This window comes from Equus asinus, chromosome 6, assembly GCF_041296235.1.
Source record: "Equus asinus isolate D_3611 breed Donkey chromosome 6, EquAss-T2T_v2, whole genome shotgun sequence".
In the NCBI taxonomy this organism is placed as follows: Eukaryota; Metazoa; Chordata; class Mammalia; order Perissodactyla; family Equidae; genus Equus; species Equus asinus.
Genome location: NC_091795.1, coordinates 44,387,683 through 44,405,533, shown reverse-complemented (window position 1 = coordinate 44,405,533; position 17,851 = coordinate 44,387,683). Strand labels below are relative to the sequence as shown.

The following is a 17,851-nucleotide window of genomic DNA, read 5'->3' as shown; positions in this document are numbered from 1 at the left end:
GAAAGAAATTGGACAGCAAATACAGAAAGCACATGGTAGGCAGTTTTTCTCTAAAGAGAAGTAACTGAAGGAAGATCTGGAGTATGAGGAGAGTCTTTTATTTAAAATGGGAGAAATTACAGCTTGTTTATATGATTGTGGAAATAATCCAGGAGAAAATGGAAAATTGATGAAGCAGCAGATGGGCAGGAGGGGCCCTGTGCCATAGGGATTGTGAAGCAGGAGTGGAAACTGCATCTTCTCTACCAGCTCCTCAGATGTCCCGTCTCTGGATCCTTCACGTCAGGTAGTTTTCATTTCCAGCTACCCATAAAATCACCTGGAGAAATTTTTTAAAATTTTGAAACCCTGACCTCACACCAGACTAACTGAAATAAAGCCTCTGGAGTGGGCCCTGGCTTTGGTGGTTCCAAGGCCACCTTGGGAGGTTCTCATATGCAGCTGTGGTGGGGAACCCTTCCGCCTGTGCAGTTGCTCCCACTCACTGTCACCGTCTCAGAGCTCAGCCCATCAGAGGGCAGACAGGGATGCATTAGCTCATATACAGACCTGAGCCCCTAATATGAGCAGTCCCAAAATAACCTGTGTCAGAATATTGTTTCTGCAACGAAATGTGCTTTTTCCATTAGATCATTCTATAGACTACTGTATTTGGCCTGATGGTCAGCTTGGCCAGATATTATGGTCACTTCCTGGATGGCTTTTGAGGACATGTTGCTAGAATCCCTCAGTAATTGGAGTTTGTGTCCTTAACACCTTCACAGGTGGATAAGAGATAGCAGGCATGCACTGAAGCCAGAAAAGATAAAAATGAGTTATCTCATAAATGAGCAGGAGGTTGGTCCTCATGATGGACAACACTCCCTCCCAACTCCTGTCTTCCCCTCACACACTTTTCATCTTATGTTAAGGACAAACCAGTTTTCTTGAAACCAGGGTAAGCCAGTACAATGGGTACAGAAAATGAAAAAGTTCTAGTTGACCAAAGTAAGAGACTAGGGTTGTCACAGAGACGTGTCACCGCTGAGAAATGTCTGTGTCTCAAGCATCCTTCAACTGAATGTCAAATCTGGAGACTAAATATGAAAACTTTATGCAGAAGCGGTGAAATTTCTTCAAGTGTACCCTGCCTGATTCTTTTAGAAATTGACCCTTTTGGAATCTGCCAAACTGCAGGAAATGATTAAAATACCCCAGATCTAACAACTCCATTCCAGATTCCTCCCCGCTTTGGAGTCATCCAGCAATTTGGGCCTGTGTTTCTCATTATGTCTGACCATACCACAGAGAAACAGCCATGCTCTTGAGGCCACAAGGGCAGGGAAGTGGGAAGGGGAAGCATCTCAGGACGACACCTGTGATATGGTAGATCCAGGACTACAAATCTAAGTCCTGGGCCTATAAGCCAAGAAGAAAGGGAGTCCTTACTAATGTACTACAGAATGAAAAGAACTCCCAGTAAAGCTCCTCTATAGCTCCCTGACTCCTTCCAGGCTACACTTCGCCTTCTATCTCCTTCATCTCAGTGCTCCTCTCTGAGTTTTCTTTTCTACTCGCCCTTGAGCAGCACCACCTCCTAACATCTTCTGCATTACCCTCCTTTTCACCTGAGAATCCTGTGTGTCTACAAGAAAATGGTAACCACCCTAAGGTTTGATATCTAGGTCCATTTGTTCATTTATTCTACAAATATTCATTGATCATGCACCATGTCCTAGGCACTGTCTTGGGTCCTTGGGATACATCCGAGAACACAACGGATGAAAATCTCTGTCTAGTGAGGAAGGGGAGGGGAAGAGAAATCAGACAATGAACAATAAACATAATAAATGGATGTTTCACCATGTTAAAAGGTTATATATGCTAGAGAAAAAAAAGAGCAAAGAGGATTTGGTACTACTTGAGTGAGTTCGTAAGTAGAGCCACACTGAGAAGTGGCGTTTGAGTAGAGACTTTGAAGTTAACTGTGAGGCTACAGGGGGAAGAACATGCCAAACAGAGAGTCCCAGTGCTTAACCCCACAAGCAGAGACACCTGCTGTGTTTGGCAGAAGAGAATGAGTGAGGAGAGGAGTAGGCAGCGAGGTCCTGGGGATGGAGAGTGGGGGTCTTGTGAGAACTTTGGCTTTTCACAAATGAGTGATATGATCTTGCATTTGAAAGATCACTCTGGCTGCTGTAACAGCTTATTAGAAGACAAGCATGGAAGGACTGTGACTAGTTAGGAGGGTTATGGCAATATTTCAGGCAAAAGATGATGGGGGCTTGACTCAGGAAGGAGCAATGGAGATGAGAGAAATGGGCAGAGTCAGATGTGTTCTGAAGGCAAAGCTAATGGATTTCCTGGAGCATTGGATGTAGGGCTTGAGAGGAGAGGAGTCAAAAATGGCTCCAAAGGCTTTGACCTAAGCAACTGAAAAGATGGAGTTGCCCTCAGCTGACAGGAGGAAGACCGATGATGAGAAGACTTGGGAGAGAGGGGGACTGTCAGGAGATCTGCTTTGCTGTTACGTGGCCTTGACCAAATTATTTAGCCCCTTTGTGCTTCAATTTCCTAATCTGTAAAATTAGAATAATAATAATTTACATCTTCTAGTGGTATTTTGAATATTAAATGAAATGATATAAAGGGCTTGGCAGAAGACCTGGCAGGCAGTAAGTGCTCAATCAAAGTTAGCTATCGTTACAGTGGAAGCTTAGTCAAAATTCTTGTGCTAATTGGAGACTCTTCCCAGAGAGTTGGCTCCTCACTTCAGAGTCCCATGATAATAAAAGGACTCTCCTGAGCCAAGATCTATCCCTAGGAGTACGTGTTTGTCACTTGACCAAGCCCAGGTGATTGACAGAGGGGCAGACAAGATAGCCAAAATTATCCAGAGAAAGGAACCTAGATTCAAACATCAAACTCCAATCCCCAACAGGGCCTTACACAGAAGCTCAAAATAAAAAGACTGAAGCCATCACTGGGCAGAACAGAGATGCAGGTGGAATGTGTGGTCATCCAGAATATGAAGTAAGGTCTTGGACGTGCATTTGTTTCTTGGGCAGCTGGTTTGGAGGACACGGTTTTTAGATCAAAAATGATCCCCTGGGTCTGAGTAAAGGGTTAGTCTTGTCAGTGCCAGTCACAGCCTGCCCAGCCCATCATCTGGAACCAAAAATAATTTTAAAATATGTAGTTGAGACTTTTCTTTTCTCGCTTTATTTGGTGCCCATTTGGACAACTATGTCACAGATTTTCAAGATCCACAATGAATAACTGTTGCCCCTGCCAGGAGCAGAAATTCCATGAAGTTTTACAGGAAAGATTTTTCCGTCCAAGAGCTAAAAGATTCCTATACAAATGGTAAACTTTGTTGAGCTCCATGACTATAGAAAATGGTCAAGCATCCAAAGTCCTCTCTTACCAGCATATTTAAATACATCCCATCTCTATGGTCTTAACCTGCCTCCCTTTTCTTCTCCATTCTCTAGCAATAAGTTGAGAAAATCACTAATATGGTACTGCTTTAAGGGAAATATCAAAAAGAAGTTTATCTTTTTGAGAACAAAGCAAGCAAACTTTAGCAGCTTAAAGAACTTTTCATGAAAGATTGTCTTCTTTCAGATAAATACCTTCAAATTCTAAAATTTCCCAACCAAAGTGTGCAAGAATTAGGCAGGCATTCAGCAAATATTTCTTGAACTCCTACTGTGTCTCCAGTGTCTCATTTACATTTGAAAAAGTTGTTATCCTTAGAAGCTTAAAATCCAGTTGGAGAAAGGAGTCCAACAAGCATTAAAAGAGTATGTAATAAAGAACAAGATTGTGTGAGCCAAGCATAAAAACTATAGGATTTCAGAGAGGGGAAGGGGGGACGAATCCACAAAGACTCATGAGAGCTTCATGAGGAGAAAACTCAAGTGGTGATTTGAAAAATGATAATTACAGGTGAAGAAGTTGGAAGAGGCACTCTGCTAAAGAGAAACCAACCTGATCAAGGATTAGATATAGCCATGAGCATAGTTTGTTCATAGTCCCTCCCAGGGACCGTGACTCTTTTTTTCTTTTTCTCTCATTTTGTATCAATTTCTGGTGCCTTCTAATTTGGGGCCATTTCTCAGCTTGGCAGCTACTCTCCTAGGATGTCCATTCCATAACCTTGATCATCTAGTATGTAACAATGAGGCCCAGCTGATGCTTCTTCCCATTAACTATGATCAGGATTTGATTTGTACTAGTTTCCAGGTTGGAGCATCACCATCTTAGAAGAAAGGAAAAAGACCTAAAGTTAGACATAAGGTCTAAAATCAACATTAAATCAATGGAGAACCTTCTCTTTTCCCCTGGATTTATATGAAAAACAGCCTGGCTACAAACAGCAACAAGGTCGAGTAAATTTGAAAGGACCCATGTCAAGTCACTATTCAGAGAAATTCTTTTTGAATGAAAATAAAAATGCAACAAACTCAGCCTTGAGGCATCAAAACAAGAACAACTCTGTATAGTTGGACCATATTGGAGGAATTAAAGAATATAGGATATTGAGTCAAAAATCCTCCTTTCAAATGCTAGCTCCTCCACTTTCTAGGGTGATCTTGGGCAAGTTACCCTGAGCCCATCTCAGAGTCTGTCTTGCATGGTTGTTATAAAGATTAAAGGTAAAGTATGGAAGGGGCTTGAGGTACATGATAGTCTGTCAAAGAATGACAGCTGTTCATTAGTTTATTGACACTCTCTTTCCTTGCCAAGTACAAGTCTAATGGCCTGTCTCATTAAAAGATTTGCTGCTCAGGCCCTGTAGATTAGAAACAGGCAGTGTTTCCCTGATTAAGAGTGATGCTTCCTTTTGAGTCCATGATAAACCTGTATTCTAGGCTGGGGAAAACTTTAAAGATGTTGCCTGCAGGATAACTAGGGGAAAACACCAGTAAATTAGGTCTGGGGAATAAGTCAAACGGGCTTCGGCTGCAGAGTCTTCACTATTTTTAAAAAAAGGTTTTCTCAGAAATGAATCAAGTAAAGAATAACATAAGGAGAATATTTAGACTATTTAGAAAAATGAATTAAAACAAATATTTACTAAAGTTGGTGCATTATTGCCACATAGAAACTTCCCATTATTATTTAAAATGTTCTGTCATGCCCAGCGTGTTTGGAGGCACTTGATCAGAGGAGGAACCATTTCATGCAGATGAGATCTGCAACCTCAGAGAATTTGGGTGCAGTTTGTTCCTCCAGGGTCCCCACAGCTCCTTCTGGTTTGGGAGTATGATTCGATTTCTATGGGTATGAACATGGTGCCAACTTGTTTCCCAAGGATTTTTAAACCATTTTATCCTTTGGGTTTTCATTAATTCAGACCATTCTTTTCCAAAATGAGTGATATTTTTCTATAGATATTTGTTTGAGAGAGAGAGAGACACCAACAGCGCACAAGAGAACCCTCACCCACTACGAAGAATCATCCAGTCTGAAATATCAATAGTACCAAGGTCGAGAAACCTTAAAGAATCAGCATTTCTTGAGGGGAGTCCAGGATTCTGCATTTTAATAAGCTTGCCAGGTGGATCTTAAACACATGAGACTCTTATCAGTGTACTTACCTGACACTAATCGGCCTCTAAAGTTTAAAAAAAAATCATTAAAATCTATTTAAGAAAAATGATTGACTCTCATAATTCACTCCCACTCCCCTCCATTTAAGAATCCCAAGATTTTAAAATCAGAACCCTCTCTTTTATGTTCCTTCTTTTGGACCGTATTTTCTGGTTTAAAAATAGGAATTTGCCTAATAGAATAATATTAGCCCAATATCACCGGTCTAGGGACCTTTTCCTTTTTGTGTTGCCAGACAAAGACTGCAAAACTTTCTCTCCAAATGCTCCTTTTCCATATTCCAAGTCATCCCTTCGTTTCCTCCTGTCACACTAAGGCCTGGTGAGCCACAGACTGGTTGCTCATTGTTTCAGGAAGAGAGAGCCCAGTTAGCATCAGTATTGTTTTTAACACTTGATGGCTTCTGATGACTCACAAGAGAGTGGGCCTTCAGCTGCTGTACAGAGGTAGGTTGTAAGTTTAGAAACAGCCAGAGTCTGGAATAAAGAAAGTACAGACATTGGAAAGAATAATTGTCTCTCATGCACAGCATAGCCCATGTGCTTCTTGAGGAAAAACAAAGACTGTGTCTTGTTCACCATTGCACCCCAGAATCTGACACAATACCTGCACATAATAATTAGTCAGTAAATAGTTGGTGATTGAGTGAATGAATGAATAGACTCAATCAAAGGTCATACTAAGATCATGATGGCACCTGCTGGTAGGAAGGAAAGGGAGCCAGAATGAGGTAGGATTAGAGCAGGTGGAACTGAGCTGGTTGGAGGATAGTCTTCCAAAGAAGATGGCCAGCAAACCAATATACACATCCAAGGAGCATGAGGAGCTCGAGCATGATTTAAGAGGGACACATCTGCTAGCTGAGGAACTACAAACAGTGATCCCAGGTGGGGCACCAATCAAACACCTCTTCAGAACGACACCGGCTCCACTAGAAGCAGACCTTTGTCAAGGGTGCAGGCCTGGAGAAGAGGTCTAGAAATAGCCCGTTCAACTGGATCAAGACTCAGGGTGGGCCCCTAGTTCCTGAGGGCTTATAGCACAAGGCTGGAAGCCAGGCAGAACCATAAAGACTGATAGAGACTCTAGGTAACTACCTTTGCTAAGTCCAAGGAACACAAAGATATAATACATGGGAAACAGACAAGTATGGCAAGGATTTGCAATTTAGTGTGATAAGTACTTTAATAGAGAGATGAACAATGCCCAGTGATACCATGAAATGGAGTGTCTGGGGAATCAAAGAAGGATTCACAGAAGAGATGATAAGTGAACTGGATCATGAAGAAAGAGTAGGGATTTGCTAAGGGTATGGCCTGAGTAAAGCGTGTCTGGGTCAGTGTGGCTGCAGTTGTTTGGGGTAGGGTATTAGGAGAGAAGGTCAGAGACAAAACAATTGGGACCAGTTGGAAAAGCTTTCTTTATATGCTATATTTTGGAGTTTTTTAATATTTAATTTAAACATAATACCTGATGCAGTTTTGTTTTGTTTTGGTGAGGAAGATTGGCCCTGAGCTAACATCTGTGCCAATTTTCCTCTACTTTGTATGTGGGATGCTGCCTCAGCATGGCTTCATGAGCCATGTGTGCTTCCAGATCCAGGATCCGAACCCGCGAAGCCCAGGCTGCCAAAGCAGAACGTGTGAACTTAACAACTATGCCACTGGGCTGGCCCCACTGTGCAGTTTTGATGTTAAATTTCTATCTTTCTTTATTCAGGAAATAAACATCTTTCATCTTAAAAAAGGAAAAAAAAAGAATCTAGGTCATTACAGAAGAGCTGTGACTTGGGGAACATTGACATGGCCTAAGCTCACCCTGGAATATCAGAAACTTAGGCTATGGCAGCTCAACTATCTGGACACTGCAGCCAAGACTGAGGGTGCACTCAGGGGGAGTATGCTGGAGCCCACAGATGAAGGCTCCAGTGTCTGCAGAGGGAAGGCAGAGACCACCTTCCAGCACTGTCTGCAGAGTTCTGTCCTAAGCAACTTCCCGGGCCCATTTTGTAAGTCAGGTCAATTCTGTTACTATTGCTTTGAAGTAACTTGAGAAAATACAAATTCAGCCAGTTTTGTAGTCATATGGCTATCTAGGTAAACAGACAGTTGGCATGACTGCCCTTGCCAAAATTTCTTAAATTTCACCAGCCTGGTAGGGAATGTATCCAGCAGCCTGGGCTGAGTGGCAACCTTACCTTCCAACATAATAAAAAATTATTGCACACTCTTCAGAAAAAGTAGAAATCAGAGAAGAGTTTTTTCTTTGATTTCTTTTCCAAAGTAAGCAAAATAGTCCATCAATCAACGTGGGTAGCTATCTTTGGGATGGATAATTCATACCAGCAGCTATAAGCATGTGGGTCTCTTCATTCAGGAAAGGAATATAGAGAGGAGGTTGCTGGTGGTGAATGGAGCCAAAGATCAGGACCAACATGTATTAAAATAGCACTGTGGGAAAGTGTTAGGGACTCAAAGAAGAATAGCCCATCCTTGCCCTCCAGAAGCCTACAACATAATTGCCAAGGCAGGATATTTACTCCAAGCGATAAATATTATACTTTGGAGTACAAAAGGCAAATATCACACAGGTACTCAGAAATTCTCCCTCTGTTCCAAAGACTCATGCACCTCCACACAGGCCTTTGGATAAGTAAATTGCACACTTTAAGGAATGTCCACTTAATGGGCCTAGCAGACTACTTCCCAGTTACCCAAGAGGATGTTTACCCCTTCCCACAAAAAGGAGCTGGACAAATCATTCTAGAAATTCAGGAATAGCATGTAGGCATCTCATGATTTACTCAGCCCAAAACTCTACCCCATGAATATCCGTTCCCAGGAGGACCTTCCCCAGACTGTTTCTCAGTTCTAGGAAACGACCCCTGGAGAAGAGAAGTCCCTTCCAAACAACCAAATGAGGAGGGCAGGACCAGGGCCCACACCCTGACTGTCCCCTGTAGATTTCTTCACCCTAAAGTCCACTTCCTGTCCAATTCACCCCCGCACCCACCTCTCTCCTAACTCTTATAGCCACTGTCTCTTCACAGAGCCTGAAAGAGTAAGGGGAGACTGGATTGCAGGCGAAATAGGAGACTGAAGAGGGTTTGAATGACAGAAGATGGAGTCTGGGCAATGGGAAGCCATTCAAAGGAAGCACAAAGCAATCTTTTTGGAAGATTCATGCAGCATTTGTATGTTCCAAATGTATTTTAAAAATAGCATTAGTTTGGATGCCGCTGATTTATAAACTTGGTCATTCGGGAAGGGAATAGGTTCCAGTTTACCCTTCCATTATTTGGGCTGAAGGGAACTTTGTTCCAAGAGTGACCAGTCCTCAGCCCTGGGGCTACAAGTGATTCATTAGTGTTTCATACTGAGCCATTGGAAAAAGATGGCCTGCACTTTATTATTGCTGTAGTGGTAGGTGATATGTCCTTTGAAAGATGTGGCCTAGCAAAACACAGGCAAAAGACTTAGTTGGGGACGAAAAGTAGGAACAAACGTGGGCTTTGGATCAGATCGTTGTGGCTGAAATCCTGGTCCTTAAATAGCTGGCAGAGGACCTGGTACACAGTAGATACCTGATGTGAGTTTCCTTACACTGATGTGTAGGCTCTGTAAGAATCAGCAGAGTGATGTGGTTTCCGAGGAGACTCTGACTTCTGGTTGAATTATCAGAAGTATGGTATCTAAGACTGCGGAAGTGATGGAACCGCTCAGCTTGGTGAAGGTAAAGTCTTCATTCCAGCATTGTATTAAATACCGTGGACACCAAGGGAGAGCCTAGAGAAACTGAACATGTGAAAAACATTACCAAGTATGCTAAATTATATAGAATAAGCTAGGGAACTGGGGCTGTTTAGGCTGGAGACAGGATGAAAGACTTGATGGCCATTTGCAGTATTTGAAGGACATGTCCTGAGACAGCTGCGTCTGCTTTTATTGTATAAATTTAAGGAGTAGAAGAGGCTGATAGACACAGTTGGTGGCTCAGTTTTTATAAAAAGGTCTGTCCCACTGGCTGCTTCAGGTGGGAGTGAGTTCCCTGTTATGGTTATGTTGAAGCACAGGCAACTTGACAACTTGGCAGAACCAGGTAAATGCCATTCATGCATCAGATAGGCCGTTGGACTAGAAAAGCTTTCAACTCCTTCCAACGTTGAGAGTCTGTAATTCTAGAACCAACAGTGTGCCAGTGAAGGAGCAAGGTAAACATGATCAGTCCTATACAGTATGACAGATGAGTTTGGCTCTTATATTTGAAAATAAATATGAGAGCCTTTTGTTGGTGACACTGGAGACAGCTTCTCTTAGTGTGATTCAGATTGGCCAACCTCCACCTAATACAAATGAGATTATATTTCAGACCAGAGTGTGCTTTAAGCTCCTCCTGAGAACAGTTCGTTTTCAAATAACCTCAAAACACACCTTCTCACTTACAAACAATTGAAATACTAGTCACAAATCATTCTCATCTATTTATCAGCTAGTCTCAGTAGAGCCATACATAATTCAAGGTCTTTTTTACGTCTTCATATTTTTTATTATTATTATTGTAACAAGATGAACTATGGTTTCTTGCACTGTCATTAGAAAGGGCAAAAGACCACAGGAATATCAGAATGCAGGACTCACATGTCAAATGTTGTTTATGAACTGAAATAAAAATAGTTTCCCAGCATCTCTATTTTGATGACCTTTGTATGCATAAAAATATCTTTTCAAGTATATTTTGGAGGATTTGTGCTGATTTGTTTTTCTTGGATGTTTGAGCAATTGACTTTCAATATTTTTATTTCAAAATATTTTAAAGAATGTTTGCCCTAAGTTTGAAGTTTCCTTGTTTTGAGAGTAAATGAGAAAAAAAGTGATTTTTCTGAATCTATGCCTCAGAAACTCTGTGATAAGCACATGGTAAGATGGTTATTTTTATGTTTAGAAGTAAAAGTTAAATCCAAATCATCCATAACCAAGATAAATGTAATGGACCAAACTCATAATCAAAATCATAATCAGATTGACAGAGTATGTTCAAAAAATATCCCACTATATGCTTTTTACAATAACACAGACATTCCAGAAAATCTATGTAAATAGAAAGGTTGAAAATAAAAGTATGAGAAAAGTTATATCAGGCAAATACCAAAAGAAAATTAGTGTAGCTAAATTAATATTAGGTAAAGTAGACTTTATGGCAAAAAAAAAAAATGTTGGCATAAAGAGGATCATTATATAACGTTAAAAGGAAGAGTTAACCTAGAAGGTATAATTCTAGTCTGTACTTAATGACATATCCTCAGCATATGTAAAGCAAAAATTGCAAAGAAAAATTGATAAATCCATCATCATAGAACGAGATTTAAGTAGTTTTCTCAATAATTAATAGATCAAGCAGCCGAAAGAATTAATAAAATATAAATGATTTGAATAATGCAATTAAACATGATCTAGTGGACACTCAGTAAGGCTACTGCAAAACATTCTAAGTAGGCTCCAAAAATTTTTGGTTGCGTAAAATGTGGGTTATGCAATTGTAAGATTAATGAAAAAAATACCATTATTTCATAAATTCTAAGACACACTTTTGTCACATTTTAAAATCTCTGAAATTGGGATGTTTCAGATTACTAATAATGTATCTTAATTTAATTGGCAGTGTTTTTCCCTAAAGACTCATAAAATAATGAGTCATCCTACAGCAGATGCATCTTAAATTCAGTGAAATATTTCTCATCAGTCTGTACTGTACTAAAAGTACAGATAATTCGGGGCCAGCTCGATGGCATAGTGGTTAAGTTCACGCGCTCCACTTCAGCGGCCCGGGGTTCACAGGTTCAGATCCCAGGCACAGACTTACACACCACTCCTCAAGCCAGGCTGTGGCAGCATCCCACATACAAAATAGGGGGAGATTGGCACAGATGTCAGCTCAGCAACAATCTTCCTCAAGCAAAAAGAGGAAGATTGGCAACAGATGTTATCTCAGGGCCAATCTTCACCAAAAAAAGAAAAAAGTAAAGATAATGAAATGTATGCTGAACAAAACTAATCAGCCACTTTGTCTCCACCACTCACCCCTCTCCACAGTGGAAAATGAGAACTCTAGCCTTTCTCCTTTGGAGAGTGGAGGATAGAGAGAGGGTGGGAGCTGATCTCTAACCACGTTACAGCCAACTTCATGATACAGCCGGTAGTGCTGCTGCAGGGCTTACTGTATATAGGAAAACCTCATATCTTTGGGAATTTCAATGAAACATCTAAATCTTTTATAAGTCAAAGTAAAATCATAATGGAAATTAGGAAATTCTCAAAACAAGTCAACTATGACGATGCCACATAACAAAACTTGTGGAAGGCAGCTGAAGTGATTCTTTGAGAGAAATTTGTTGCCTTAAATGTTTACATTAAAAAAGAAGAAAGTTGTAAGTCAATTAGCCAAGCGTTGAACTCAAGATGTTAGAGAAGGGCAACAGAGTAGACTTCCCCCAAAAATTGAAGGGCAAAAATAATAAAAGAAGAAAAGAATAGAAAACAAGATAGAGAGACAACGAAGAAAGCTATTGGTTGGGGGGAGGGGAGAGGGAAAAGAAAAATACAGGTGCAGCCCAAGAACTGTGTTATCTCTGGTCAGTTCTGGATGGGGGAGGGGCCAAACTCGCTGCTGTCACAGGTGGGGGCAGTGCTGTAGTGACAGCATCAGCCCAGGGAGCCAAGGAGACCCAAGCAAATTGAGCTCATTCCTCAAGCTCAAGACTAGCTCAAGACGCCTAGGTCTCTCTTCCTATGAAGCCTTTCTACACAAAATGGATGTTTAGACATTTTGTGCAATGTTCATATTTTCATCTCCACCGTTCTTATCATGAACTAAAATTTGCCAGACTATATGAAGCCCTTAATTTCTGAAGTTTTTTGTTCCTAGAGTGGTCTTCTGATCACTATGTTTTTCAAAGTTTATGGTTCTGCTTTTTCTGGCCTCCTGCTTCTTGGTGTTATACATGTGTCTTCCATTATGGATCTGCCCCCTTTAATTTGACAGTTTAATCTTCTGGGTGCCCAGGATTATATAATTTGTTTATAAAATAAGAATTCCTAGTCTCTGCATAAAAACTTGAGAGAAAGTATATGCCCTAAGTATGCAAGCTTTAGCAAGAGACCAGTGTGTCTATTTATGCCTGCTTCTGGGTTATTGGGGCTGTTCCAAATGGCTGAGTCTTTTGGGTTGAGCATTCTGGATTAGCAAATCCAGTTGCGAGAGGCACAATTAAATGAAGAAGTGCACAATTTAAAGAGGGTCCAAAAAGTGTGTGCATGTGGAGACAGAGAGAGCGAAAGAAGAGGAGGAGGAGGAGGCAGAGAGGAAGGGGAGAGGGAGCACGGATGAACAGTTTGGGAAATAGGACCAAAAAGCAGAGAGTCTCTGAGAAGCCCTCCTTTCTGCCAACACTAAAATGATTGCCAGCTCTTTAAGTGGTCCAAAATTGGCAAAATCAGTGGACTAGGCTATCTCGGAACTGGAGGAGACAGCACTGGACCCAGACATATTGTTCCGGTTTAGAGTTTACAGTCACATCGCACCAAATCACAAGCTGCCCCAGGGTCCTTATGTGTATCTTCTGCTCAGGATATTATTGTGGACTGACGTGATTTTTATTGTTTGCACTCCCTGAAAGCAGACAAACTCTTACCTCTGCTGCCATTCCCTACAGAATGACAAAGTCCCACAAGGGTATATAAACACCTTTCCTTTTGCAAAGCAACCAGCTTCTCACCTATTTATTAGGGCACCAAGGAAATTCAAAGGTCAACGAATTAATTTATATCTCCTCAAAAGAAGAGTCCAGTCAGTGCCACAAGCAATACATAACTAGCATTCCTTTGCTGTTACTGTAGTTGCTAGAACAGATGTTAGTTTAGTCAGTGCCCAAAGCAGTAGGCTTAATGTTTTGTTTCATTTTTCTAAGAAGCACTTGAATAAGTGACAACTAGAATATTCCTGGGTTTCTTTTACACACAACCTGGCATCAGGAAAACTGCTTCATTTGCAGGCCGAGGAAGTATGAAAGGTGCAGCTAAGGTCATTTTATTTGGCCTGCATTGCCCAAGTGCAAGGACTTAGCAAAGTTACCTATAAAGCTGAAAGTTTTTGAGATTTTATATAAAAGGTGCAAATTCAACCAAAATAAATATCTAACAAATGCTGCTCTTGCTAGAGTCCAATCTGGCAACCTCAGGTGAGCTTTACCTGCTGCTTTTAAAATTTGCGAATGCACTGATCCCTAATAGATAAAAATGTTGGATGATGATCAAACATTTGTATCCTCCCACTATATAAAGTTATCTCCATCCTTACTTCTGTGCCTTTGATCGCATTTCCCTTTCCTTCTGGAACGCCCTCTCCTCTCTACCTACCCAGATTTCCCCGTGGCTGCGAGGGCTGCCGAGGGCTGCCTGGACCTGCCCCGGGTTGCCTCACTGGCCTTGGCGAGCCTCCTGAGCTCCCTCTGTTCTGAGCTCAAGTACTGTGGTCCGTAGCATCAGTTAGCGTTTCACTGCACGTAACTTGTGCTGCTCTCTGAGCGAATCCTGTGAATCAGTTCTGACTTTCTAACTGGACAGTGATAATGTCTTCCAGGATTAGAGATTGACTTTCTTCATCTTTCTGTGTCTCCTATTGCTAAGCATGTGTTAGAAACTCAATAGAAAATTATGTGTTGGTTTCTTGTTGCCCTATTATGCATTTTAGAGACATTGTTATAAGGACTCAATCATCATGTCACCACTGGTAAGGATCTATCTCTATGAGGTGCCACCCAAATCATAGGCACGCCTTCCACCTTTCCGAGTTCATAAACTAAAGCAACAGCTAACAGTATACAGTAGGTATGCATGTATGTATGCTGACTAATGTACGAGGGATGATCAATAAGACCAATTGAGCATATGCATTAAATAAATAGCTACATTAAAGGCAAATAGACAAGTCCCTGTATCTGATGGAACAAAAAGTGAAAATGAGAAGTTAGCCTTTCTCTTCCAGTATCATAGTATTTGAACATTACTAAGTAACTTTCTCTGTAATCCTATTTCAACGGCCCACTCACAGGAACTAAGACATTCTGAGTGCTAACGAGCTACATCTTGTCTGCGTTATTCTCTAAAAACTGGTTTTGGTTAACAAATTCTATGCATTTTATGGAGAGAAAGGAAAGTGCTGAGTGAATCCAAGATTACTTATTATCACCCTCACCATTGTGAGGGACCTGAAATGTCTCTACTGGGTCAGGGTGACAAGAGGCCCAAGATGAGGCTGGAAAACCCTGACACAGAGTGTCCTTCCACAATAAGGACTCCAGAGCTTGAGTCTGTAAGAGTGTGTTATCAATCTTCCCCAAAATCGCATACTAATGATGGCTGACCTAAGGCCTTCTGGTATTATTCATACAAGGCATAAAGTAATCAGATTTATAGCAAACTAGAATTTACACATCCAAATGATTGTTGCTTTTTCAAAATATTTACCTTGGAAAACCATATACTTTTTCCAGCAGCACTGTTACAATTCCAACTATCTTCTGCACTCCTGCTCTGAAATTGCCTTCACTCCGAAGGCACAGTATTTGAATATCCTCAATAGAGGAATAAGGAAACGTCAGCATAATTTGATATCAAAACAACCCCAAAAGCTATGGGAACCAGGTCTGCTGAATGGACGGCTATCATGCTGGGAACTTACCTGGTGAAAAGCAAAGCACGACTAAGAAGGTGTAAGATTTTGTTTTGTGGCCTTGAAGTGGTTTCAGAAACAGTTCCGTGGGAGGTGTTTCAGAATCACCTTGAGCCATGGCTGTGTCATTGGAGAGTGCCAGCGCCAGAAGCACTAGTTTGGAGGGAATCAGATTCATGTGGAGGGGAGAGTCCTGCTGTGTTCACCACATGAACAGCCTCGTTACTTCATAGCCATGCTTTTTAAAAAGAGTTGCACATGGGCTCAGGTCATTCTCACCTACAATGTTTTCTACACTGCTGACTTCGTGGGTTCAGGAATCCAATATCTTCAGTGTCTATCAATTTTATTGCCATTTCTAGCCCAGATTACCTCTCAGGTAGCAAGAATGAATCATAATGTTTGATTATGTTTTATCCTCATTGATGTTTGATCAACTTTAATGAGGGCTGTTAAATTTGCCATTGGAAAAGCCCCTTGAGTTTCCTTTCCTTGACACTGATGTGGCAATCTGAAGGCCTGTGGTTTCCCAAATATGTAACCTGGGACCACCCACTAACACCATAGCTCCAGCCACTGTCAGCAGGAGGTTGTTCACAAGAATCAAATTCATTTACCTAGGCCAAGCCTGGGCACATCACCAGGGACACAGCTTGGGCATAGAAGCAAGGGGAAAAGAGAAAGGGAAGTCACACTTATTAAAGGATGGCCACGTGCCAGGACCTTTACAGACCTTGTCTCATGTAAGTATCAATTCAATCCTGGGAAGCAGAAATTATTTCAATTTCGTGTATGTAGAGAAAAGGAAGTTTAAGAGAGGTTGGGTAACTTATCTAAAGTCCACATAGTAATAAGTGGAAGAATTAAGGTTTAGACCATCTTTTGCTGATTCCAAAGCCCAAGCTCTTTGCAGGGAGGTTGGTGAGCTGTTTCCTTGATGGGGCTGTGGAGGGAGAGGAGGGAGCTTTGGACAACATTGGCTCCCATGCCATTTCTGCCACCCACCAGCTATAGACGGCTTTAGCCTGCTAAATTCTCATTTCTCTCAGTCTAATAAATACTTGAGTGACGATTAAGTCCTTCTACGTTTGAAACACTGTACTACATCTCAAAGTTACAAAGATGAGTAAAGTCAGATCTATGTCCTCCAGGGGCTTAGTTTAATGGGAGAGACAATATATAATATACAGTAGATGCTGAGATAAAGATATAAAGTGAGGGCACAGACTGGGAGTTCAGTGGTAGTATTTACTTGTCTGTGTTCCCCACTCAACTCCAAGGTCTGTGATTGCAGACACCATGTCCATCTTTTACGCCAGTGCATGTAGAGAGCCCAGCACATAGTAGGTGTTCAATAAATACATAAGGTATGAATGAATCAGAAAATGCCTGAGCTAAGCCTTGAAAGATGGAAAACCATTGCCCGAGCAATGAAATTAAGATAGGGTGTTTCAGGGAGAAGAGGAACCTGAGAGAACAGTGAAGGGTGTACAAGGAACTATATGTGATTAGCTTTCTCAAAATACAAAGAGTAAGGAGGGTGGTGGTGAGAGAGGAGGCTGGAGAAATAAGAGAGTATGGGTTGTGAAGGGCTTTGTGTGGGCTAAGGACCCTTGTACTTAGGGGTCCATAAATGAGTCCTGGGGATTTGATGGACCCCCTGAAATTGTGATCAGAATTTGTGAGCTTGGGCATAAATGTGAATGTGTACTTTTCTGAGGAAAGGGGTGTTTCACTTTCATCAAATTCTCAAATGTTAAGAACTCTTGCAGACAATGAAGAGCTGTTAAAGAGTTCATGGGTAGGCAGAACTATCAAAATAACACTTTAGGGCCCGGCCCAGTGGTGTAGTTTGCACACTCTGCTTCGGCGGCCCAGGGTTCAGTGTTTTGGATCCTGGGCACAGGCCTAGTACCACTCATCAAGCCATGCTGAGGCGGTGTCCCACATGGCAGAACCAGAAGGGCCTACAACTAGAATATGCAACTATGTACTGGAGCTTTGGGGAGAAAAAAAAAGAGGAAGATTGGCAACAGATGTTAGCTCAGGGCCAATCTTCCTCACCAAAAAAAAAAAAAAAAAAACTTTAAAGTAATAAAACTTTAAAAATAAATAAATAAATAGCATTTTAGATAGATGACCTAGAAGTAGCTTCTTGGGGAGGCAAGAATGGTGGTGGAGAAACCAGTGAAGAAATAACTGGAACTGTCCAGGAAAGAAATAATAGGATTCTAAACCTAATCAGTGGTGCTGGAGATGGAGTAGACAAAGGCAGATTCAAGAAGTACTTAGGTGACCAAAAGAGCTGGATGTACTGATGGAGAGTATGCCATCAGGGAGTAGAAAGGAGAGAAAGAAAACTGAGACTGACTTCCAGATTTCCAGCTTGGGTTGATGAGTACTTCCATTGAATGAGGGGAGGAGGACAAGTAGGTCTGAAGGGGAAAACAACAAGCACAGTTTGAACTGTTGAGTGTGAGGTATCAATAGGACTTACCAGACAGCTGAATGCCCCTGACTGTGACCC

General features: G+C 41.4%; 1 protein-coding gene across 2 annotated transcripts in view; it reads left to right on the top strand.

Moving 5' to 3' along the window:
* ANTXR1 (ANTXR cell adhesion molecule 1) overlaps window positions 1-17,851 on the top strand; it is a 218,814-nt gene that overhangs the window by 104,995 nt on the left and 95,968 nt on the right. The gene's annotated exons all lie outside the window — the stretch shown is intronic.